This window comes from Panthera onca, chromosome Y, assembly GCF_046562875.1.
Source record: "Panthera onca isolate mPanOnc1 chromosome Y, mPanOnc1 haplotype 2, whole genome shotgun sequence".
Lineage (NCBI taxonomy): Eukaryota > Metazoa > Chordata > Mammalia > Carnivora > Felidae > Panthera > Panthera onca.
In genome coordinates this window covers 25,052,331-25,079,993 of record NC_138358.1, presented here as the reverse complement: position 1 = coordinate 25,079,993, position 27,663 = coordinate 25,052,331, and the positions used below count along the sequence as shown (strand labels likewise).

At 41.3% G+C, this 27,663-nt stretch overlaps 1 long non-coding RNA gene across 5 annotated transcripts in view; it reads left to right on the top strand.

Annotated features, from left to right (window-relative positions):
• The window catches only part of LOC145714898 (uncharacterized), a 516,405-nt gene that overhangs the window by 274,163 nt on the left and 214,579 nt on the right, over positions 1 to 27,663 (top strand). The gene's annotated exons all lie outside the window — the stretch shown is intronic.

Below are 27,663 nucleotides of genomic sequence, written 5' to 3'. Positions count from 1 at the left end.
TTGATAATTTGTATAGAAAGAGATGTATTATTAGCACCTGGCTCATGCGTTTATGGAAGCTGAGTCCTGTGATGTGACATCTGCAAGCTGGAAGCCCAGGAAAGATGATGGGGTGGTCCCAAACCCAAAGGCCTGAGAGCCAGGAGCGCTGATGTTTGAGGGCAGGAGACGAAAATCTGTGGTTGAACAGAGAGAACAAATCTCGCCCCCCTCTGCCTGTCTATTCCACCCAAGCTGTCAATGGATGGACAGTGCCCACCCACACTGGAGAAGGTGGGTCTTCTTTATGATTCAAAAGCAAATCTTTTCTGGAAACACCCTGCTAGACACACCTAGAATTAACCTTTTACCAGCTCTCTGGATGTCCCTCAGCCAGTCACTTTGACACACAAAATTAACCAGCATGGTTACTTAGGCAAACTCCCCCAGAATGCATCACCATGAGAAAAGGAAGTGGGGGAAAAGCCCACTAGATATTCTGGAAGATGCTAAAGGAATATAACCTAAAATATATTATGCTAATAAGGTTTACATCTTGGATGATCAGACAGAATCCTCCAAAAACCACAAACTGTTAAAGGAAGGAAAAAGAAGAAACTTGGAATATCCTATCTATAAAATAAATGGAATTAGAAACAAACAAAAAAAAAAGCTTAATAAAAAAAATGGAGGCCCTACTTCACTTCAGCAGTTGAGAAAACTCACTATTGAATGAAGAAATATTTAATTAGCAATACCAATCACATACACATTCTTTCAGGAAATAAAGAAGGGTACCTTCCTGGCTTTGTTATGCAACCAGTTGACCATTTATACCAAAACCTGGCCATGACTTTTCAGGAAAAAAAAATGAATTATAGACCAGCATCTTTTATGAATGTAGATATAAACGTCCTGATAAAACAATGGCAAATTGAATTCAGGGATAATGTAAAAAGGATGTTCCATGATCCACTAGGATTTCTCCTGGGAATGCAGGGTTGGTTATGGCATTTGAAAATCAATCAGTACCATTCACCTCATTAAAAAGTGTAAGAGAAAATTCTCAAGAGATGTAGAAAAAGCAATAGGAAAACAGTGAACACCTGCTTATCTTATAAAATCTCAGAAAACTAGGAACAGAAGATAACTATCAATCTGATGAAGGATATGTTTTTTTAAAAAGCTAACCTTATATTAATGTTGAAATATTCAATATTTTACTCTCAATTTAGGGAAGAAGACAAAGCTGTCTACTTTGATAGCCTTGAATTACTGTTACACAATATTTTGCATTTTACTGAAGGTACTGGCCAGTGACTGAGGCAAAAACAACAAAAAAATACAAGGTCAAATTTATTAGAGGAGGAAGTAAAACTGTCTTAACTATTATTACCCCCACACATATCACTGTGCCCATAAAATCCGGCAAAATTATGAATATATACGTACACTAAAATATTAACTGAACTTACTAAGGTCACAGAAAAAATATCAATATAAAAGTTTAAAACACCAATTGCTTGCCTATAGAGCAGTCACAGATTGTTGGAAAATGGTTTCAAAGTGGTATTCCTAACGAATAGTATTCAAAACAACATCAAAAAACTTTATCAAAGATTAAATTTAATGGAAGATGACAGGATCTCCACACTAAAGACTATAGAACATTTTAGGAATTAATTAGCGAAGACTGAAATACGTTGAGAGATGTGAGCATACCCAGTGTTTTTTAACGCTATTTTTCTCCTAGTTGATATGTAGATTTGATGCAACCCCAATAAAAATTACACCGTTTTTTTCATGGAAATGACAGGCACTGAAGTGCGAAGGAACCATGTTCATCAAGAAGGACGGTAAAGATGAGGAATGAAATCGAGGCTTCAGCACTTACTACAATGCTACTGTAATAGTGTGGCACCAGCATAAAGATCACCAATAAACCGAGGCAATGGTAGACTGCAGGGAGGTCTAGCACATAGGATCAAAGGCATCACACCATTCAACGGAAATCAGAAAGTGTCTTCAGCAAATGGTGCTATCGAAGTGGGTTGCCTGTAGGGAAAGAAAATAAACTCTGACCTGAATTCTTAATAATTATGTGAGGGAGAACAGACTGATAAGGAGGGGCTGAAACTATAAATTGTCTTTAAGGCATAGAACTGAATTTTTTAAAGTTTATTTTGAGAGAGAGAGAGAGAACGAGCAGGGGAGGGATAGAGAGAGAGGGAGACAAAGAACCCCAACCAGGCTTCCTGCTGTCAGCACAGAGCCCGACTTGGGGCTCGATCTCACAAAGGTAGAGATCATGACCTGAGCCAAAATCAAGAGTCACATGCATAACCGACTGATCCTGCCAGGTGCCCCAAGGAGTGCATATTTTTAACCTGAGCATAGGTGACCATTTCTTTCTCAGAGTGCAAATTGCATTGCTTGTTAAAATTATAATAATAGGGGTGCCTGGGTGACTCAGTCACTAGGACCCCACCTCTTCTGCTCAGGTCAGGATCTCACAGTTCATGAGATCGAGACGTCAGGCTCTGTGCTGATAGTGCAGAGCTTACTTAGGATTCTCTCTCCCCCTCTTTCTCTGCCTTTTCCTTGCACACGAGCATGTGCACATGCATGCTTGCTCAAAATAAATAACCTTAAGAAAAAATAATGATAATAAATTGGACTGTACTACAATACAAAATACCAACTCAATGAAGGTACATTTAAAAAAGTAAAACATCTTCATACTGTGACAAAATATTCACAATTCATATGTTTAACAAAATCTTTTCAGTGAATAATTATAATAAACTCATAAATTGATAAAGAGTAAAATGACTTACTTTTTTAGAGGGGCTAATTTTTACAAATGGGCAAAAGTTTTAAGTGTCTTTTTAAAAAAGAATTTTTTTTTACATTTTTATTTATTTTTGAGAGACAGAGACAGAGCACAAGTGGGGTAGGGGCAGAGAGAGAATGAGACACAGAACCTGAAGCAGGCTCCAGGCTCTGAGCTGTCAGCACAGAGCCCGATGCGGGCCATGAATTCACGAACCATGAGATCATGACCTGAGCCGAAGTCAGACGCTTAACTGACTGAGCCACTCAGGTGCCCCTAAATGTCTTTTTTCAAATGTTTATTTATATTTGAGAGAGAGAGTGACAGAGTGCAAGCAGGGGAGGGGCAGAGAGAGAGGGAGACACAGAATCGTAAGCAGGCTCCAACCTCTTAGCTGTCAGCACAGAGCTCAATACGGGGCTCGAACCCATGAACCGTGAGATCATGACCTGAGCCAAAGTCACACGCTTAACCAACTGAGCCATCCAGGCACCCCAAAATGGGCAAAAGTTTTAAATCAGGAAATTGATGTAAGATACTGAAATCTCCAATAACATACAAAAAGGCGCTAAATGTCACCCATCAGTCATAAATTAAAACCACAGTGAGATACCTAAATATACATCGCAGATAACTAAAATAAAAACAAAAAGAAAGTGACAATATGAAGTGTGGGCAAAACTATGGAGAAGCTGGAACTCTTCTCGTATTTTCCCGGTGGGGGTATAAAATGACACAGTGTGGACAATTCTTTGACAGTCTCTGCTATGGTTCAGTTTATGCTCATGAACTGATCTGGTGTTCCAATCCTGTGGGTCTACCCACAGGAAATGAAGGCATCCCTCCACGGAAAGAGTTGACCAGAATATAGAGAGACGCTTAATTCAAAAATAAAAGCCACTGGCACATCCATCACCTGGAGAATGAAAACCTGTTATACATTCATACGTCGGAACAGTCCTTAGGAAAAGAGAGGGACCGAGCGCGAGAGGTGCACGCCCCAGCAGGGACAATGCCCGTAGTGCCGTGCTGTGTGAAAGCACACAGACACAAAAGAGGGCACAATGTGCAAGGGACCCCCTCAACACATCCTGCAGCGGGCACAACTGATTTCTCCAGAGGCAGCGCAGAGTAGTGGTGCCCTCAGGAGGGGGCAGCGGTGACTGCGTGGGGGCATGAGCCATGTCTGATAATGGAAGTGTTGTCCGTATCTTGGTCCTGGTGATAGTTCCTGAGCGCGTTTCCTCTGAGCATCACAGTGAGGATTTGTGTGTTCCACTGCTTGTAAATGGTGCCTCATTAAAACATGCAGGTATTTAAAATACGTAAGATGGAAAAGATAAAAGCAAACATATATCGGCTCTCATTCCAAATGTGACTAGAGTGAAGTGACCAAACCGGAGGCAAAGGCACTCAGATGAGGTCACTGTACTAAACCCAGCACTGCTCCTTCTGTCCAAAAATCATGTCTGAAAGCGGGTGAGGAAGAAAGGGGAGAGAGACAGGCATGGAGTGGGGTACGTGAGGCAAACAAAGCAAGAGTGGTAATGTCAGTAGCAGGTGAGGCAAAGCCACACTCAAGACGTTAAAAAAAAAACAAGGAAATATACTGATGAAATTTTTAAAAATTAAGTATCAGATTTCACTCAATAAGCAGGCACTTCCATGGAAAAAACCTGGAACCATAAAAGAAACCCAGGCTACATAGGAACTCTGCCGAACAGCACCAGGTCTGATGCTAAAAAAAAGATAATCCCTGTGGTATATCTTTGCATAGAAGTTGTTCAGGAAACGGTATAAAGATGTCAGAAAGGTGCACATGGAAACAGAACCATTTCACTCATGAGCGTAGATACGATGGGACGTTTAAATCACAACCGTGCATGGGTTGACTCAGACTTCCACAGATGTGTCGTGACACAGTTGTCTGGAAGGCCCTCAGACAAACCCTACGGTGGTGTTGTGCTGTCCCTCGTGAAACAGATGGAATTATCTGACCAGGGTACTCTGCGGATTCACCTGTCTTCTACGAAATAGAGTAGCGAGTAGAATACAATAAGGAAAGAGAAGGTGTGCTGAAACATTGCCGTGGCATCTTCTGGTTAACAGGGCACACGGGCTTGCTGTGCAATGGCTCTCTTGGAGAACAGACAAACTTGCTCCTGTGTTAGAAGCATGCTAACCGCTTACAAGGATTAGAAGCAGTCTCCACATCTTTCCCGTGGACCTCATGTCATATGTGCACAAGCTCTGAGCGAATCATTCCTTCCTGGAGGCCTCGATCATTCCAGTAGCCGATTCTCCCCTGCAGAAGGAATGTGGAAGCTGCCAGGATCCAGGTCCTACTTCCTTCACAGATAAAGTGTCTGTAGAAATACGGGACTGTTCTGTGACTCTTGGGAGCCACACGCATCCATTTCAAAACCGTAAGGTCCTTCAAAGAAGGGAGTGCGTTCCTGATTTTGGTGCGTCCTTGAACCTCCCCATTCCTGAGCTGTTTCAGGTGAGCAAGAATGAGGAACAGCAGAAAGGTTTGGCCTCTCAGAACCTTGCCCTGGCGTGCCCTGAATACCAAGCACCCGTCAGTTTGATGTCTGCAAACGAGGTTTCTGGAATGCAGTCTACCCGATGTGATCACTGTGAACAAAGTAAGGTGACAACTTACACATGCAAATGAGTATTTTCCCTCAACATGGTCCCCTTGAGTGGTGACACATGTATTCTAAAAATGTTACCACAGCTCTAAACAATCTTGAAGCCACTTTTGTTTGTTTGGTTTTAATTGATATCAGAATCAGCTTATGAGTCACATACAGGAAAACATAACTGAGACTCGTTGGAAAGATATGTTTCCAGACACTGATGAAATACTTTCACAGAAAATATCTCCGATGAAAGAAATACTATTATTTTCTGTGTTCTACAAACGAGGAAATGAATCCTGACACTTTAAGTTGTGAAAGAGTCAAATGGAAATGTTTCGGTTTCTCCTTTTCTGTTAACAAAATTAATATCATCAAATATAATCACTTTCTTTATTTCCATATCCATCTTGATGCAAAGTTAGCTATTGCTCTTTGGTACCTCCAAGTTTGTCTCGAAAGTTGATAATCAAAAGACTGTGCCCATAATTTCAATAATAAGAATATTTCAGGGGAGCCTGTGTAGCTCAGTGGGTTAAGCGTCCAACTTTGGGTCAGGTCATGATCTCACAGTTCGTGGGTTCGAGCCCCGCGTGGGGCTCTGTGCTGACAGCTCAGAGCCTGGAGCCTGCTTCAGATTCTGTGTCTCCCTTTCTCTGTGTCCCTCCTCTGCTCACACTCTGTCTCTCAAAAAAAAAAAAAAAAAAAAAAAACAAAAAAAAAACAAAAAAAAAACAATATAATCGTATTTTCGATAGCCAGGTATAATCTATTTGAAAGTTAATTATACTCCCCGAAAGCATAAAAATGAGCAAGGATAAAGTCAGAAAGCTCTTTCCAATGATTCTGAATGACTTGATGATTTGGAGGGAATATTTCTTCTTTCTTATCTGAAAAAATTCACCTCTGTAAATTTTTACATCTTAATAATTTAAAGAAATCATTGTTACAGTCTTATGGGAACCTCAAGTGGGTAAATTTAAAGATGATCAGAAAGTACACACATGTAATCTGGTCCCTTCTTTTGAGATAGCCTTTTTTGGTGGGGGGTGGGGTAGGGCATCTTTTGGAATGCATTTATTGGCCATTCAAATAAGGTCTCACAGTATTTACTTGACACTGAAGTCAATGAAAGGCAGTGATTATGGCACTGGTTTGCACATCCTAGGGAAAAATTGAAAATGATGAAATCATCTGAGAATGTTAAGTAGAGATTGTAGGAAAGCGCTCTTGCTAAGAACCTAACATCCCGTGTTCAGGAACTGTTCCTTTCTTAATGCTAAAATTACCTTGGCTTTGCTGTGCTGTGAGAAACAGTCTCTTTAATCATCAAATAATACATTGTGTCTTTATGTCATGAAAACGATATCAACCTTGTCCACTGATAACACCAGCAACTTGTAATAGAAACCTGTTTATGCTGAGCACTCAGCGTCCCTTGTCTGAACATGAGATTTCGACCAACATTTCTCAAAAGACACTTCTGACGCTTTCCTAGGTTATGATTTCTTTAATCTTCAAAGCCATTGTGGGCTGGTTTGGATGAGGTTACACAGATGCTAAGTGATAGAGTTAGACTTTATTTCCTGTTTTTGTGGGCACCAAAATTGGAGGGCTTTTTTCCCTTTATTAAAGGGATTTAGTGGCGTCTGGATGGCTCAGTCAGTTGGGCATCCGACTTGAGCTCAGGTCATGATCTCATGGTTCACGGGTTGGAGCCCCGCGTCAGGCTCTGTGCTGACAGCTCGGAGCCTGGATCCTGCTTCAGATTCTGTGTCTCCCTCTCTCTGCCCCTTCTCTGCTCATGCTCTGTCTCTGTCTCTCAAAACTACAAAAATTAACACAAAATTTTTTTTAAACAAATAACGTGCTTTGGCCTTCACCTCACCCCAGGGGGAGAATCCATGGTTAAGGAGAGATTTGGGGATGTGGTGGTGGTGATGCTGGTGAGGGGCTCGGTTGGCGATAGGAGTGATAGCTTTCACATCATGAATGCCAGCCTCAGTAATTTCAGTTTTCCTTGGTTCCTCAGGTTTCTGTCTACAAAAACATCTGTTTTCCCCATCGTCCACACAGTGTATTAAAGGGTAATGGATCCCTCTTACTCTTGTCATTCCTTAGTACCATGCAGATTCAATCTAAGACACAGAAACTGGTCTCCTCCAATTAATAATTCCCTTGGAAGCAAGGCTGCCTCCCTTTCTTATCGCATTCAGAAGTCTTACAGGCCCACTGAAAAGTACTCATTGTGTTCCAAAAGACACTGTTATTTCACAGGTTAAAACAACTTTTAAACTCCCAAACGTTGAGGGAAAAATAAACCCAGAAAACTATGGAATAAGAAGGTAGTCTACAGAAAAACCCATTCCAGATAATTAGGATGGTTTATTTTCCTCTTTATTTTCATCTGGGAAAAGTGCATTCAGTCTAAAAATCAACTTTTTAAAAATGTCAGTTCTTGGACGTGAAAGAGTTGGAAAGGTCACTTCCTTCTTTAAGCTTCTATCATTCTACAATTTTTGTGTTGAAGATTTAGAAGCAGTGATCGAATGTGAAAATACTGTAATGTTCTTTTCCCTCATAAAATGTCTGCTCTGCAAATCTTTACTTTCATATTATTTTTCCTGATTATGTTGTCTTCTGAAGAAGCTTTAATACCAGCAAATGCCATCATTCAAATCGTTACCATAATTCCAAAAATACTAAAATTGAAAGTCTTATTTGTGATGACAGAGAGAGTGGGGAGGTAATGAGTCACAAAAAGAAAAAAGGTTTCAATTTACTTGAAAGGACACCATATGGGATGATATATTCAATCTAATTTTATATTAGTTTTCTTCATTAAATTCCAAATTTGCAGTGCTTTTGAGACATTATTTTATGTTCCATTTTAAGTTATACTTAATTTCAGAGAGTTTAAAGATTAAATTGAAACCATATTATGCTTTTCTCTTTTATTACTAATATTCCATAAGAAATACTTAGAAAGATATAAAGTTCCTTGTTTTATGTAGATTTGAAAAAATGGACATGAAGAAATATGTTTTATACCTCTTTCAAGGAGGTCAAGGAGAAGTCATGAATATTCAAAAATAAACTGGATTTTTGCGTCATTTGATATGAGAACATTTGTTCACATTTTTAAATTATCTCACCTATTGCTGTTTTCCACTTGTAAAAGAAGGTATATTTTAAATCATACTGATGAGAGAAGTTTCTTCTGCCCTCCTTGTGCTAAGGTAAGTAGTACACTTCATCCTTGGACAAGGCAGGGCTTGGGGCTCTGGCCCCTGTGCAGTTGAAACTCCATGTATAACTTTGGACTCTCCAAAAACTTTACTAATGGCCTGCTGTTGATGGGAACCTGACCCGTAATGGAAACAGTCAATTATTACATTTTTATATGTGGTGTGTGTTATATCCTGTATTCTTCCAAGAAAGTAAGCTAGAGGAAAGACAATATGATTAAGAAAATCATAAGGAAGAGAAGATACATCTATAGTACTATAAGGTATTTATTGAGAAACAAATCCTCATATAAGTGCACCCATGCAGTTCAAACTCATTGTTATTCAGAGGTCAGCTGCATTGACCCAGTGGCTTCTGGCTTTGAAAAATAGCTTGTCCGGGACACCCGGGTGACTCAGTGGGTTAAGCGTCTGACTCTTGCTTTTGGCTCAGGTCACGATCTCATGGTTCGTGAATTCAAGGCTCACGTCAGTCTCTGCATTGACAGTGCAGAGCCTGCTTGGGATTCTCTCTCCTCTCTCTGCCCCTCCCCACCTCTCTCTCTCAAAATAAGTAAATAAACTGTAAAAAAAAAATAAAAGAGGAAGGAATAAAAAAGGAAGGAAGAAAGAAAGAACAAACATGCTTGTGCTCGAAAATGACAGCATTGTGAACTATTAAGTAAGTTAACCTCAACAAAGTACTGTGATTTTATTGTGGACAATTTGCATAATAATAGAAGGTTCATAGCTACTGTTTAGAAATACTCGGTATTTCAAAATAAGTGGGCAGTCAGGGTGCCTGGGTGGCTCAGTGGATTAGGCGTCCGACTTCAGCTCAGGTCATGATCTCACAGTCCATGAGTTCAAGCCCCGTGTCGGGCTTTGTGCAGACAGCTCGGAGCCTGGAGCCTGCTTTGGATTCTGTGTCTCCTGTCTCTGTCGCTGCCTGCCCCTCCCCCATTCGCGCTCTGTCTTTCTGTCTGTCACAAATAAGTAAACATTAAGAATAATTAAAAAAAAAACAAAGTAAGTCAACAGACTCATTTTTGCATGACAAATTTCTTGATCTGAATATATAATCACAGTTCAAACACACACGCTACAAAACGGAAATCTCACTAATTTTTAACATGCTTTCATTTACTTTCCACAAAAGGGAAAGCATGTACTTGGCAAGAATCTTGTTCCTCCATCAGGAAGTACAAACCAATGTGTAGTATGGCAAGGCTAAGTGTCTGTATGTTGTGTGTGTGTGTGTGTGTGTGTGTGTGTGTGTGTGTGTGTGTTATTTGTGTTTGTGATACTGGAGTTATCAGTTTGGTAAGTGCCCTCAAAACTTTTCCACAACAGCCGCATAAGAATGTTCCTTGATTTCATGCTTCATGCCTCTGTTTTATGTCCGTTCAAAAAACTGCACGTGGATATTATTAGCAGCTTTATTTATAATTGCCAAACTTTGGAAGCAACCGAGATTTCCTTCAGTAGGTAGATGGATAAACTGATACATTCAGAGAATGGAATGTTATTTAACACTAAGAACAAATAAGGTATGAAGCCATGAAAACATGGAGAAAATTACAATGCATACTGTAAGTGAAAAGGCCAGTCTAAAAAGTCTCCATACCATATGATTCCATCTATGACATTCTAGAAAAGACAGAACTGTATGGAGACAGTTTAAAGGTTAGTAGTTGCCATGTGGTGAGGGAGAGATGGATGGGCAGAGCACAGAGGATTTTCAGGGCAGTTAAGCCTTTCCGTGTGATACTATAACGGTGGATACATGTCCTAGTACACGTGTCCAAACACACAGAAGGGACAACAGGAGTGAATCTTAATGTAGCCTCTTTGGGTGACTATGATGTGTTAATGAAGGCACACCAGTTATAAAAATGATATATCGGTGGGGATATATTATTAGGAGAGGCTATGCATGAGTTGGGGCAGGGGATGTATGGGAATTCCTTGTGCCTTGTGCTCAATTTTGTTGTGAACCTACAAGAGCTCTACAAAATAAAGTCTATGGAATACATGTGTATAAATACCCTTCCGAATTGAGTTCTCTTTATGACATCTGGGCACGAAGGCACCATTGTGCAGGGAGCTGCTCATTGTGATACACGCTGAAGGAAGAACGCTTTTGCGTAAGATGCAGTCATCTGACCTCAGTATGACTTCGACTGCTTATCTAGTTTAGCTGAGGCCCACAATCTACTTTTGAAATTGCTTGTTACCAAGTATGTGGATAAAAAAATTTATAGATGACATTCCTTGGTACAAATTAACAATCTCATCTCGTCACTTCCCACTAGTGAGTGAGTTTTGTAAAAATCTGTTCTGTGTCCTCTTATACAACACTTCATTCATTCATTCATCTGTCCATTCACTCATCCAACCATCTATCCATTCAAGAAAAGCTAACTTGAACAGTGCACTTCTGTATCTTTTTTCTTTTTTAATTTTTTTAATCTTTATTTATTTTTGAGAGTGGGGCGCGGGGTGGGGGAGCAGAGAGAGGAGACACAGGATCCAAAGCAGGCTCCAGACTCCAAGCTTTCAGCACAGAGCTGGATGCGAGGCTCGAACCCACAAACCATGAGATCATGACCTGAGCTGAAGTCGGACGTTTAAGCAACTGAGCCACTCAGGTGCCCCTGCACTTCTCTATCTTTGACGAAGATTACAAAAATGAAGATGAGGCACTGTTTGCCTTAAGAAATGCTGGTCCTGCTAGGAAAGATATAATATTCAAGTAAATAAAAAGTCATATTTCTGTTATGTGATAGCATATTTAGTCAGAAGTAGACCTACAGGGGTTTGGTAATTCATATTAATAGTAAGTATTCACAAGTGCTATAGACGTTTGGACAAGCGTTCTATATTATCGTATGCTTTCTTCTTGGCTACTAAATGTCACTCCCACCATGCATTCTCAACTGGAGCAGTATCATTGCCATCAGGGTAGAAATTTGTTCTTATGGATGAAAGAGTCACACTCTTTCTATACATAAAATACAGGTATGCATTCAATGCACAAGTAAATATACAGAATGTCTGAGGGCTTAAAATCTCTTTGGGAATGGCTAGTAGAGAAAATAATGCCCAGCAAGGCTCCTTAGGGAAGTGATAGTGGAAAAGTTAAGAAACAGCAATTTGTGACCTCCACCTACAATCACATGGCTCATTCAAAATGACCTACATGAATCACTAAAATACTACACCTCAAGCCATTTTACCACATACGTTAACTAACCAGAATTTAAAATTTAAAAATGAAATTAGGTATGTATGTATGTATATCAGCAAGGGTGGCCACCATTATTCTTACAGATGTCATTTTCTTTAATTATTTTCTTTGGGTAATAGAAAAAACAACTGGTTTGGATGATTAACAGTGTTCTAATGAGTTAATCCCCTTCAAAATGCCATTGATGTGCCTTAAAGACAAGATCAGTGGAAGGGAATTCAGACACTGTACAACCACAGGACAGAAAGAGGAGAGAGGTTTTCTGCCTACCATCGTGTGATGGTCCACAACCCATTTAGAGATTACACCCATAGTTTTAGTGAGTTCAGTCCTGGTCATGTACCTGGCAACATTAATCGTGTTATTTGGAAGCACACAGCAATTTTGAATCAAACTGTTCCATTTACACACTAAAGGAAAGCATTCTTTGTTACAGCCATTAATCTTAAACATGTTTTATTTAAAGTTTGACATACTTGAATAAATTACATATTTGTTGACTTTGTTCTCTCAGTGCATTGGCTGTACTTTATTAAAAGCCTCCCATTTTAGTATTTTTCCATTTCCCTCATACATAGCTCGCTCAGTAAATTTTATTTGAGTTGACTCTGCATAAGCAATTAGCCACAGCTACACCTAACCTTGTTATTAACCCCATGCTTGGAATAAAATTATTTATTTTCACTAATTCTGCCTTTAGTCAAATCCATCCTGAGATTGATACATAATTTGAGACCTTGCGGGAGTATGGTGTCTTTAATAGGTACCATCATTTAAATTAGATTGAATTGGCTGGACGCATTTTCTGCGGGTGGGTCCAGCTTCTGTCTAGGACTGTTATAAATGAGTTAGGCCTGGAACTCCAGATTACTGCCGTCATGCACGATAGAGCCTGTGGATTTCACAGTGCTAGACCTAATATCAAATAATTTATTGGAGATTAGAGAAAACATACATATCTTTACTGAATAATTTATGTGAGATTAAAGAAAATGTATCCATATCTTTTCAAAAACTTTATAGATTAGATACATTTTTTTCCATTTGCAAATATATCCGTAGTACTTTGCAGGAAGCAAAGGGATAATTTAGTTTGAGTCCTTATTTTACAGTTGAGGGAACTGTGATCTTACAATGTTTAAAAAAATACTATAGGAGAGAACATTCAGGAGGAAATACGTATGAATAGACTGAGCCCAGGAATTTTAGAGCAGTGATACTATTCTGCATGATACTTTATTTTCTTTTTGATTTTTCTTGTTATTTTTTTTAAGTTCAAGTATAATTAACATATGGTGTTATATTAGTTTAAGGTGTACGATATTGTGGTTTACGAATTCTGTGCATTCCTCAGGACTCATCATAGTAAGTGTACTCTTAATCTCCTTCACCTGTTTCACCCCTCCTCCCACCCACCTTCCAACTGGTAACCATCAGCTTGTTCTCTATAGTTAAGAGTCCATTTTTATATTTGTCTCTTTTTTCTTTGTCAGTTGGTGTAGTTTCTTAAATTCCATCTGAGTGAAATCCTATGATACTTATCTTTCTCTGACTGACTTATTTCACTAAGCATATTATACCCTTTTGATCCATCTATGTTATTGCAAATGGAAGTATTTTGTTAACATTGTTTATGGCTAGGCGTCCATTGTGTGTATGTGTGTGTGTGTATGTGTACATACATGTATATATGTGTGTGTATACACACCACATCTTCTTTACTTATTCATCAGTCAGTGGACACTTGGGCTATTTCCACATCATGGCTGTTATAGATAATGCTGCTATAAACACGAGGGTGCATATATCCCATTGTATTAGTGGTTTTACCCTGAATTTGTTGGGACTTGTTCTCTGGCTTCATGTGTGATCTATTCTGGAGAATGTCCCATGTGTACTTGAAAAGAGTGTGTATCCACTGCTTTTGTGTGGAATGTTCCGAATATATCTGTTAGTCCATCTGGTCCAGGGGCACCTGAGTAGCTCAGTCAGTTACACATCCAACTCTTGATTTCAGCTCAGGTCATGAGCGTGGGGCCTGCTTGGATTTCTCTCTCTTCTCTCTCTGCCCCTCCCCCCACTCATTCTTTCTTTCTTTTTCTCTCTCTCTCAAAATAAATAAGTAAACGTTTTAAAAAATATTTAAGGGGCACCTGGGTGGCACAGTCGATTAAGCATCCAACGTCAGCTCAGGTCATGCTGTCACAGTTTGTGATTTTGAGCCCCACCTTGGGCTCTGTGCTGACAGCTCAGAGCTTGGAGCCTGCTTCGGATTCTGTGTGTCCCTCTCTCTGCCCCTCCCCTGCTCACCCTCTGTCTGTCTCTCTCTCAAAAATAAATAAACACTAAAAAATGTATATTAAAAAAAAGATCTATCTGGTCCAGTGTGTCATTCAAAGCTGCTCTTGCCTTGTTGATTTTCTGTTTGAAGACTCAATCTATTGATGTAAGTTTGGTGTTAAAATCCCTTACTAATATTGTATTACTGTTGATTACTTCCATTGTGTTTATTACTCGCTGCTTTCTGTATTTGGGTGCTTTCGTGTTGGGTGCATCAATATTACAACTGTTAGATCTTGTTGGATTGTCCCCTTTGTGATTTTATAGTGTCCTTCTTTGTTGCTTATTGCAGTCTTTGTTTTAAAGTTTATTTTGTCCAAAATAAGTATTGCAGCCCTGACTTTCTTCTCACATTCGTTTGCATCATAAACACTTGCCCATCCCTTCACTTTCCATCTGCAGGTGTCTTTGGGTCTGAAGTGAGTCTCTTGTAGGCATCAGGGAGATGGGCCTTGCTTTTTGTATCCATTCTGTAACCCTGTCTCTTTTGATTGGAGTGTTTAGTCCATTCACATTCTCAGTAATTATTGATGGCCATGTACTCATTGCCATTTTGTTACTTGTCGTACAGTTGTTTTTGTAGTTCTCTGTTCCTTTCTTTGTGTCTTCTCTTGTGGTTTGATTGCTTTCTTTAGTAGTATACTTGGATTCCTTTCATTTTGTTTTTTGCGTATCTGACTCCCAGTTTTTGATACGTGGTTATCACTATTAGGTTTATATATAGCATGTTGGGTACATAGCAGTTTATATGAAGTTGATGGCTGTTTAAGTTTGTACACTTTCTAAAAGCACTAAATTTTTACTCCCTTCCCTTCCACATTATAGATATATGATGCCATACCTTACATCCTTTATTTTGTGAATTCTTGACTGATTTTATAGATACGCTTGATTTTACTGCTTATGGTCTTTCTTTTCCATAAGCAGTATTCTCTATTCCCTATTCTCTATTCCCATAAGCAGTATTCCCTATTCTCAGGGAATACCTTTTAACATTTCTTATTTGTTTTAATTTTTTTAAATTTTATTATTTCTGAGAGAGAGAGAGAGAGAGAGAGAGAGAGAGACAGAGACAGACAGACAGCATGAGCATGGGAGGGGCAGAGTAAGAGGGAGACCCAGAATCCAAAGCAGGGTCAAAGCCATTAGCTGTCAGCACAGAGCCTGACGTAGGTCTCAAACCCATGAACCACAAGATCGTGACCTGAGCAGAAGTTGGATGCTCAACCAACTGAGGCACCCAGGTGTCCCCCCGTTATAACATGTCTTGTAAGGCTGGTTTTCTAGTGAATACCTCTAAGTATGTATGCTGGGAAACTGTCTTTCCTTCTGTTCTGAATGACAGCCTACCTGGGTAGAGTATTCTTGGCTGCAGGTTTTTGTCTTTTAGTACCTTGAATATCTCATGCTGCTCCCTTCTGACCTATAAAGTTTCTCCTGAAAAAAAAAATCAGCTGGTCGCCTTATTGGGTTTCTCTTGTAACTATTTTCTCTTATTGCTTCTAAAATTCTCTTTGTCACTACTTTTTGTCATTTTAATTGCTATATGTCTTGGTGTAGACCTCCTTGGGTTGATTTTGTTAGGTGTTGTCTGTGCCTCCTGCATCTGGATTTCTATTTCCTTCCCCAGATTAGGGAAATTTTTAGCTATTATTTCTTTAACTAAATTTTCTGTGCCTTTTCTCTCTCTCCTTTTCCTGGTTTCCCTATAATGCAAATGTTATCATGCTTGCTTGATGGTGTTTTTGCTAAGTTCCCTAAGTCTCTTTGCATTTTTTATAATGTTACTCATTTCTCCTGCTCAGCATGCTTGATTTCCATCACTCTGTCCTCCAGGCTGCTGATTCATTCTTCTTCTTTCTCTAGTCTATTTATTCCTTCTGTGTGTTTTTAATTTCAATTTTTGATTTCTTTGTCTCTGATTCATTGTTATATTTTCTGTTTCCTTGTTGAGGGTCCTACTGAGATCCTCCATTCTTTTCTCAAGTCTTGTATCTCTATGACCATGATTCTAAATTCTGTGTCAGTCATATTGCTTATCCCTGTTTCATTTAGCTCTCATGCTGTGCTTTTGCCTTGTTCTTTCATTGGGGACATATTCCTCTCTGTCCTCATTTTGTCTAACTCTGTGTGTCTTTGCTGTGTTAGGGAAGTCAGCTATGTGTCCTGCTCTTGAAAGCCGGAGACTTATGAAAAAGAGGTTCTTAGTGCCCTGCAGGGAAGTGTCCCCAGCAAATCAGAACCTGGTCCTCCAAGGGTGTCTCCTATGTGTGTTGCATGGGCCCTACGATTGTGCTTGAACTGTGTTTGCCTTCAGTCTAGTCATCTGCAGTGCCTCCCTTTGCCTGCTGTGGGCGGGGGTTAGTCCTTTTGTTGTTAGTGGGCCTGTCTGGGGCAGCCTAGGACTTGAGTTTGGTCAGACCAGGAGTTTGTTAGAGCTGCTTAGTACTGAACTACAGGGCCCTCTGCATGTGTTGTCCCCTGAGAAGCTTTTATTGGTGGGCAAACCCACAATCAGACCAGATATCTATCCTCAGTTCCTCAGCTCACTGTCACTGCTGCAGTAGGACTGGTGTGTGTGTGTGTGTGTGTGTGTGTGTGTGTGTGTGTGTGTGTGCGCGCGCGTGGTTGTCTTTCCCTCTCCCTGGGGCAGGAGTCACTTTGGAGTGGTGCTGGTGCCTTTGGGGGCAGGTTGCACACTGCCATGATTTTGGCACGGCTCATGACAACGCCTGGTCCTCTGCGGGAGGGCCCTGGAGGCGCTTTGGACGGATTCCTGCTGACGGTGGGTTAGATGGTGCAGGTGCGCAGGACAGCCTCGTGCCGGGGCTTGTTACTCGCAGGCGAGGTGGAGATTATTTGCGCTGGCTCGTGCTTGTGTTGGTGTATCTAGGCTGGTGGGCGGGCGAGGGAAATGGTGCCCGCCAGGTCTTGTGCTCCTGGAGAAGTCTCTTAAAGATACCTGCTCCCCCAGCACGTGCTGTGAGATTAGTGAATAAATCTCCTCCAGTGTACCCCAGGCGTTTTTCAAACTGCTGCTTCTGTGCCGTATCTCAGCAGGGTTGTGTGTTAGGCTTTTTAAGGATTGGCACTGGATTTCCTGCGGTCCTCAGGCTCTCCCTGAATGGAGCCCGCTAATTTTTAAAGTTCCAGGTGTTAAGCCCTACTAATTGTAAAAACTTTACGGAGTTAATCACCTCTGGTTTTCAAAGCCAACTGTTATGGGTCATCACCCTCCCGGTGTGGGGTCCTCTGTGCCTGGAGTGCCTGCTGTGGGATCTGCTCCTCCCCACTCTCCCTTCTCTGTGCTTGCGGTGACCCTCCCTCCTGTCGTCAGTCTCTCTGTTTGGTTCAGTTCCAGACCATGTCTCCACCCTTGCTACCATTTTCGATGTGCTTCTTATCTGGGATGAGCGGTGGAAAGTCTGTCCTGCCAGTTCGGGACATTTTCCGGCTTATTCACAATGATGTGGGTGTCACCTAGATGTACCTGTGGGACGAGGGTTGCTTAGGGTCCTCTTACTTCTTCCCCAGAAGTCTCTGCATGGTACTTCAGTGCTGGACACATACCATTATACATCCACCAAGCCCCATGTGCCCCAAGTCACGCACAGTGCCAATAGTGAACCCCAGTGAAACGTATGTGGACTCCAGATGATTAGGATGTGTCAGCGAGAGGTTATTGATTGCAACCTATCGATCGTACGATACATCCCTCTAGTGAAGGATGTTGATAAAGAGGGAGGTTGTGGGTGTGTGACAGGAAGCATTTGAGAACTCTGTGTGTCTGTTGCTGAGTTTTGCAGTTTATTTAATACAGCTCTAAAAAACCAAGTCTATTAGAAAAAAGAATCCCTATTATGATTCATAGTCCTTTGCCATCATTAGCTTCTATTAAAATATAATTAGCTGATTCAGACTCATTAGGCCCTTTTAAATACAGTTGGAGGGGTTGGTTACTCTGTGACCATTAGCAATCTTCTAGACTTCCCTGCCTCCGCTCTTGCATCCATACGATGGGCAGCTAGCTTGAAGAGTTCTGACATAGAAGTAGTAAATAATACACATGAAGTCATTTTGAATACACATGGGAGGCATATTGAATAAATGGGAGTAGTTGTAGTTGATGCCCTTTTGGATTAAATGTTTATTTTAGAATACCCATTGTTAGCTTTCCTATCATTGTAATTTATAGTTCCACTTATAAAATATTCAATATCCAACATTTTTATTCTAATGCATATTTTGTGTTAAAATAACATTACTTGAGGGGCACCTGGGTTGCTCAGGCGATTGGGCATCTGAGTCTATCAGCTCAGGTCGTGATCTCGCGGTCTGTGAGTTCGAGCCCCGCGTTGGGCTCCGTGCTGACAGCTCAGAGCCTGCTTTGGATTCTGTGTCTCCCTCTGTCTCTGCTCCTCCCCCACTCACGATTTGTCTCTCTGTCTCTCAAAAATAAATACATTAAAAAAAAATTTAAGCAATAACATTACTTGACATTTAATATTGTGTCTGCAACATAGTTCATTTAAGTTTTTGATACCATAGTAATATCAGTCAATACAGAATGAAAACTATTACATTAAATGTCATGCCTTCGTGTAATGGTGCGTGTATGTAATCATGAACCATGTGTCCATCGTCCTCCTTTTGAATGCTAGCGAGAGCGTGTAGGCACATTGGTAAGAACGTGTCATTAGTGATACCTTCTGCACTGTTTGTGGTGGGCAGAGTCAGAGACGTATGGTTACCCTGCAGAATCTGGAGGGTTTTCATACTTCACTCTGTTCCCTCCATCCCTTCTTCCCTGAGAGGGAATCACGAGAACACACGAGAGCATTACCCCTTCCTTACCAAGTGTCATAATCAAACTGTCTTGTATCTGCTCTGTCCCCGCTGTCGCCTCTCAACCATGAAATAGCGTGATGCCATACTGGGGTGAATCTGAATGAATACGTGAACGTTACATACAGAATTATTAGCTACAAATAAGCAATTATTTTGTGTGTTCCTCTTTCACCATGTAAATTTTTTAATTTTTTTTTTTTTTTGAGAGAGAGAGAGAGAGAGAGAGAGAGAGACAGAGTGTGAGCAGGGAAGGGGCAGAGAGAGAGGGAGACACAGAATCCAAAGCAGGGTCCAGGATCTGAGAGGTCAGCATAGAGCCTGACGCGGAGCGCAAACTCACAGACTGTGAGTTCATGACCTGAGCCAAAGTCAGATGCTTAACCGGCTGAGCCACCCAGGTGCCCCTCCTCTTTCACTATATAAGAGAAGAGAAAATCAAAGTGTCGGATGGATGAGAACTCAGAAGCCGTGGTGGTGATTGTCTCCCGTTCCTCCAAGAAGAGAGGCACGATGTGCCGTCCATGGCAGTCCTTTGCCCAAAGAACAGAATCATGGACTCTGTAGAACTGCACAACACCTGAGATGCATGAATTCCCACATCTCTCCTTGCCGTCTCTGCACTGCAGTAGAACTGCGGTCACACAGGAAGAATGGTCAGGGACGTGCAACGTTGCTGGCTTTGACGGCGGAGGAAGGGGGTCCATGTGCCAGGGGATGCAGGCTGGCTCTGAAAGCTGGCATCATGAGCAAACAGATCCTCCTCCAGAGCCTCCAGAGGGAACACCATGCTGCCAACACCGTGACATTAGCCCATGACAGCTGTGTTGACCTTCTGGCCTTCAGGACTGTGACATAAAATAGCTGTGTTGTTTTTCTGCCACTACATTTCTGGTCATTAGTTACAGCCAACATAGAAAAGGAACACAGTGAACATCTCATTCGTTATTTCAAAAAAAAAAATTTTTTTGTTTATTTATTTATTTTGAGAGAGAGAGTGAAGGGAAGAGGAGAAGGAGAGGAGAGAGAGAATCCCAAACAGGTTCCGCACTGTCAGCGCAGAGCCTGATGTGGGCTCAATCGAACGAACCGTGATATCATGACCTGAGCTGAAGCCAAGAGTTGGACACTCAACCGACAGAGCCACCCAGGCGCCCCTCAGAAACATTTTTGAGTGTTGAATAAGTGAGACGTGCTACCTACGCATTTAATTATGCAACAGAAATGCTGTGGGGTACAGAAAATCGAGTGTCCTCAGTTTGGATAGTGGGAAAGCACTGGACGGAAGAAGAGTATTTTTCATCTGGAGCCCTAGAAAGTTTCCAGGAGGAAGAGAGGAAAAGAGTGCATTTGTCTGTTTGCTCTTGCGTCCCACACCCAGCACAGTGTCAGCCGTCTCGTAAATGCTGTATGATAGTTGAATGTGTCTGTGAAGCGTACCCTGAGACTCCCCTGTATACTCTTTGCAACCATCTCAGAAGCCACGGGCACCTCACAATCCCTACGTCTGCACACCGAGGGTCTTCTCTGGCTGCTGGAGGGCACTCTCCCACTCACCAGCACACTGATGATTTGCGGTACTCCTTTTCTGTCCTGCCCCTTTGCCAAGATTCTCGGGATCGCGTCCTGGGTGAACAACTTGCCCTCACATCTTTATTTCGGGATCTCCTCCGGAGGGGGGAAAAAAAAGTCCAAGTAAGACCATCACCATACATTTTTCTAACCCATGGAGAATTGACAGGTAGTGTTAAAATGTGTTTGTAATACTGATGTTGAATAATCTATATGATACAGTTCTTCTCTCCGGGCTGCGAAACCAGAAGACCTTATTCCTTTTATCGTTTGGTGCCCGCAGTACTCTGTCTTACTGCCGACACAGTTTGAGAAAAATCTCAGGAGTTTATACAAATAGTGAAATTTTAGACATTGACCCTCAAGACGCTTGACTATAGGCTCATCTGCTACCACTAAAAAGCAAACAAAACCCCACTAGATGGTGTGTAGGAAGTAGGTGTGTGCCCGTGGACTGTGTGTGTAGAACTCCTCTGCATGTTACTGAAACACGGAAACAGTCCAGCCCTGAAATTAGCACCTGAGGGAACTCAGTCCACTGAGGCATTTCAACAGTGCTCCATAGAGCCAGCCAACCCACTTAAGGAAATGTCAAACTAAATGCCAAGACCCTATTGATTGATTGAATGATCCAGAAACCATAATTAAGGTATTAATTTCACAACCTATTTATTACAAGTAGAAAATGCAGTGGTTATGTGGGCTCCGAAAATAATTTTCAACAATGTTTATATCTCCAGACTAAAGCCATTTTCCATATTTCTTTGCCACAAGGCGGAATTATTTGTCTCTTACAAGACAAATGGGTATCTCTCAATTTCTTGACGATTTATAGGCAAGGGCTTCCAACAGCAACACTGCAATTTTGTTTCTGATTTTCAGTGGAGAACAGATGTTGAGATTTTATGATAAATGCTTATAAATATACAAGCTAATTTTATATCGTGACAGTCTTTTGAAAATACAGATGGAGTAATATCATTACTCTCTTTCTTATTAATTTCATCCTTTCTACACATGTTTCGTGATCTCTTGACTAATGTATAGTACCTGACGTCAACTGCAGACAGAACCTTAATAAAAACTGAAAAAAAAACTAATATTTTTGCTTGCCGCATATTTTATTTTTATTTTTTATTTATTTGATTTTAAGTCCAGTATAATTAACATACAGTATTATATTAGTTTCAGATACACAGCATAATGAATCAGCAATTCTATGTATTATTCAGAGCTCATCACAGGTGCCCTCTTTAATCCCCATCACCTATTTCCCCTCTGGGAACCATGAGTATGTTCTCTATAGTTAAGAGTCTGTTTCTTGGTTTGTGTGTCTCTTTGTTCATTTCTTTTGTTTCTTAAATTCCACATATAAGTGAAATCACATGGTATTTGCCTTTCTCTGACTGACTTTATTTTGCTTAGCACCTAATAATAAATTTTGAACTTTGGGAAAATAGCGATCTTCATATTTTCTGACATCGCCAAAGTTGTGTCAGTCCTGATTGTTGGTAGCGCCTAGAATGGACACTGTATGTTTGTATTTCTGTTAGAATGCTAAATTTGAAAGACAGACCTGTGATTTGTATGCTTCTTTTCATTGTCTTAAAGATGACATAACGGGGTACCTGGCTGGGTCACGCGGGAGGTCATGTGACTCTTGATCTCGGGATCATGAGTTCGAGCCCCACGTTGGGCGAGGAGCCTACCAAAAAATATTTAAAAAAAGAAATGATCTTCAACATGCAACCTGCAACCTTTATGCTACCACTACTGTCTACAGGAAAAAGATGTTCCAGAAACCCAGAAATGTCCATGTCCACATCTTCTGTGTGCAGCCCTTCCTTCGGGCAGCCACATGTCCCCTGACCTTCCCCGGGAGCTGTGTGGCAAGCAGTTCCTTGCAGGTTTCATTCACTCTTCCCGGACAGCAACCTCCCTTCAGGGGTACAGTGCTCACCCCAGGTACGTTCCCAGGGACCTTCTCCACTTGTGCTTTGTAGGACCCCGGGAGACCTCTGGGCATGCTTGCTCGTCCAGAAACAAAGATTGCCACCATGGGGCAGTCTGATGTCCATAGTATCCTTCCGTTTTCCCTCCTTCCCTCTCTTCTCCTCCTCCTCTCCCTTTCTCTCTGTGTCCATCTCTCTCTCTCCCCCCTCTCTATAATCTGTTATATAATCTGTCATCTATCTTATCTGTCATCTACCATGAAACATGATAGAGACACAAACTTCTCAAAAGTTATTTTATTTTTGAAAAGATTATTTATGTTTAGAGGGAGAACGCTAGCGGGGCAGGGGCAGAGAGAGAGGGAGAGAGAATCCCAAGCAGGTTCCGCATTGTCAGCACAGAGGCCGATGTGGGGCTCAAAGTCACAAACTTTGAGGTCATGACCTGAGCTGAAACCAAGAGTTGGGTGCTTAACCGACTGAGCCAGCCAGGTGCCCCTAAAGAGTCATTTTAAAGGACTGTTTGTGTATTAAAAGCAATTTTATCTGAATGAGAAAAAAGCAGATGATTTGTCATCAATGATTCTAGTTTGTTAGAGACCAGGTGTTATGGACTGAATGTTTATGCCACCCTCCCCCAAATTCGTATGTTGAAACCTAACCCTCAAGATGATGGTATTTGGGGATGGGGTCTCTGGGAGGTGATCGGGTCATGAAGGAGAAGCCCCCATGAATGAGATCAGTGCCATTCTAAAGGAGACTCCAGAGAGCTCTGTTCCCTTCCACCATCTTGAGGACACAGTGGGAACACGCCCCCCCCCCCAGACACAAGCATGGTGGCCTCCTTATCTCAAACTTACAGCCTCCAGAACCAGTGATGCAAGTGCCCTGTTGTTTATAAGCCACCCCTAAACTAAGACCCCAGGTTCGTATCTATTTAAAGAAAGATAACATGCTAATTATGATCAGAAAATGTCAGTCCAGGGGCAGAAGGCACATGGCAGGACCTCTTTAAGATGGAAGTTTGAATATAGATGTGCTAAACTTAACCTGTTGTTTAAAGAAACCCGCACAAACGAAGCAGAACCACAAATGGTACCCTCTCTGCCCCCCACCCCCTCACTCTGGAAGGCTGCTCCCTGGCATTAGTGAGCTGTGGACACTCTTCTGGATCCCCTCAGCCAAACCCAACCCTCTGCTGTTTTCATAACAACAGTGCTATGGCCTTCGTTGCTGCCTGTTTTTCCACAAACCAATGGACACCAGATAAGTTTTTAAATTTGATTTTTCTCCAAACCATGAGCTACGTATTACATGTAGTATACACATGGAGTATCAGCCAAGTCCAACTCAAATTAGATCATCCTTGGCATCTCTTTACATAAAATGTTATGTCTGTATGCTCATCAAAGAATAACATCCAGTTCCATATGATGAGTGTACATTCCTGCCTTAATCATCTCTAGAGCTTTGTCCCTTCCACTTAACAGTGATTGCACAGGCATCTGTGGTGCATGAAGTCATGTACAAAGACACTAGCCAAAAACCTCTTGTGAAAGAGATGTGCGGAAAAGACTTCACATTTGGAACTGGTTCCACCCTACAAACTATTTCTTCAAACTGTGTATTCAACCTAGATGGGGTATCTTTGTTTCGTTTTTAAGTTTGTTTATTTATTTTGAGAGAGAGAGCAAGCGAAAGCACAGGAATGGGGGGTGGGCAGAGAGGGAGAGGGAGAGAATCCCAAGCAGGCTTCATGGTCAACACGGAGCCCAACGTGGGGTTCGACCTCACAACAACCATGAGATCATGACCCGAGCCAAAATCAAGAGTCAGATACCTAACCTACTGAGCCACCCAGGCGCCCCTAGATGGCTATCTTTGAAATAGATCCTATTTCAAAGTGCCTATCAGAAGGTCATAAGCAGCTGTGGGCAGCATCTTGTAATCCCGTCTCTCAGTCACTGTGGACAAACACTAAGGAGGGAAAATGCTGGAGGCTGTCAGGGTTTAAACGTAAATGAGCCTTTGCGTTTATGTGTACATTATTCACTTGATAATGCAGGGCCTGATTCCCATCTCATGAGTCAGGACTTCTTCCGTATATGTGCACACTAGGTGAGTTGTCTATTTCAAGTGATCTGCTGTGACCCTTCCCAGGCAGGAAAAAGTCATTCTTCTAAGTAAGTTACCAGTCTCCTTTTCAGTACACTTGGGTGTGTTCTCCTGGATTAAATTTTCTTAAGGAAGAACCACTTAAAAAATTAATTTGATCTTAATAGCTCAAAATTATTTTTTCTGTTGGAAGAATCACGACTTTTAGTTTGCTAGATATCCCAGGGAAACGAACATCTCTTTTTTTGTAAAGAGGGAATCATTCTAAAGATGAGAGGTTGGTGGTATTTGATCAGTCATGTAGGCAATGGAGTTGATACAACTTCTTACCCTGGAGGCTTTCCCTGTCCACCCCACCTGCAGGCCTGCTGTCATACACACATTGTCACAATGCACACATGTGTGAGCATGATCTTGTCTGTGAAAATATAAATGCACGGTTACTGACAGAGGTCTCACAAACGCTCAGCATAATGCTCAAGTTGGGATTAGATTTGTGGAAATGCTAAGATGTGTACGCCCAACACAATGTATTCCAGGCAGTTACCAGTTAGTAACATGGGTATGCAGCGCTCATCCATATACTAGGTTTCTTAAAATCAAAAGAGGGGAGGGGCGCCTGGGTGGCTCAGTTACACGTCTGACTTCAGCTTAGGTCATGATCTTGCAGCTCGTGAGTTCAAGCCCCAAGCTGGGCTCTGTGCTGACAGCTCAGAGCCTGGAGCCAGCTTCCAATTCTGTGTCTCCCTCTCTCTCTGTTGCTCCACTGCTCGCTCGCTCTCTCTCTCTCTCAATAATAAACATTAAAAAAAGAAAAAAATTTTGAAAAAAGAGGGGAGAAGACTGTGCATTGGCTAACAAGAGCAGGCCATGTGTGGAGCAAAAGCCCCTCTCTCTGTCTCAGTCACCAAAACCAGAGAAACTCGTTGTTCATTAGTTAATTGTGTCGTGGTATTCATGAAGATTCAGTCTAGTGCTGGACTGAGTACAGAGTACACATGTAGTTGTCTGGCCTTAGATATGTAAGTTGCTGGGTTTTTTGTTATAATTCTGTAATTATGAAACATCTTTAGGACTCTGCCTGAAGTTATTCTGCATTTAATATTTCACTCTTGTTTGGGGTTTAAATTCTATAAGTTAATTCAGAGTTCAAAGTTTCTAAGATCATTAATTAAAATAGCATAAAATAAGGTTTTTTTTAACGTTGATTTATTTTTGAGACAGACAGAGACAGAGCATGAACGGGGAAGGGTCAGAGAGAGAGGGAGACACAGAATCTGAAACAGGCTCCAGGCTCTGAGCCGTCAGCACAGAGCCCGACGCGGGGCTCGAACTCACAGACCGCGAGATCATGACCTGAGCCGAAGTCGGACGCTTAACCAACTGAGCCACCCAGGTGCCCTAAATAAGTTGTTTTTAAAATATAAGTATAGATTCATAGATACTCTTTTTCTGTCTCTGATCAGTTGGTCTACACCTGTATCTATATGCATGTATCTATGCACAAAGCAGCCCCTAAAACCAAATACAGTAAAACCTGGGATTGCAAGTAACTTGTTTTGCAAGTGTTCTGTAAGACGAGCACACATTTCTTTTCTTTTTTTTTTTATTTTATTTTTTATTTGTTAAAATTTACGTCCAAATTAGTTAGCATATAGTGAGACAATGATTTCAGGAGTAGATTCCTTAATGCTCCTTACCCATTTAGCCCATCCCCACTCCCACAACCCCTCCGGTAACCCTCCGTTTGTTCTCCATATTTATGAGTCTCTTCTGTTTTGTCCCCCTCCCTGCTTTTGTATTATTTTTGTTTCCCTTCCCTTATGTTCATCTGTTTTGTCTCTTAAACTCCTCATGTGAGTGCAGTCATACGATTTTGGTCTTTCTCTGACTGACTCATTTCACTTAGCACAATACCCTCCAGTTCCATCCACGTAGTTGCAAATGGCAAGATTTCATTCTTTTTGATTGCAGAATAATATTCCATTGTATATATACCACATCTTCTTTATGCATTCATCCATCGATGGACATTTGGGGACAAGCAAACATTTCTAATAAATTTTAACTTGATAAACAAGTTACAAAAAAGATACAAGCGATGTCTTGTAATACGAGTAGTACGTGATGCCAAACATCTTATGATCACAACACAGCCAATGGTTCTTGCAATTCGCTTTGATATTTAAGTACTTTGGATTCCAAGCATGTTTCCTGAATGAATTATGCTCACAAACCGAGGTTTTACTGTATTGTGTTGCTCATATCTACGTAATTTCAAATGACTTTATTATAAGCAAAACGGAATCGTTTTATTCTCTATAGAAATAGTGGTAGACTCAGAGCTTCCACATAGTATTGACTCCAGAATCTAAGAATAACCAGACCTCGCCTCGATGCACTCATACTGCATGACTTCTCTGCTATCCCTGTATTCTGCCTTGTGTACAACTCCGGACTTGCCAACCTAAGGTAGAACAACACCTCTCCCCCTGCTTAAGTCTTTCAGGGACGTGCCATCATGTGCAGGGTAAATGTCAACCATGTTGGCATTGTGCAAGAAGTCTGGAAAACTGAGAAGAGCCTGTCTCAGTCTCTTGTCTCCAGCAGGACTCCCCCATCCCCCCATCTTCATGTTTTGTCTCCTATCACCTCCACCTGAGGAAGCCAAGAAGGAGATGGAAATCCCAAACACTAGAAGACTCCTGAGACAAGTTAATTAAGCTATTTCCTGTATCTGGAATCTTACTCCATTCTCTTCTTGGCAAGACCCTATAAAATCCAGCTCAAAAGTCACCTGACCTTGTGGGAAGCACCCTTAAACCCAGTTAGTCACTGTTCTCTCTGTCCATAACATTTCATTCATTAACAAGTGAATTTTTGCCACTTTATTTTCACAATACAGCAA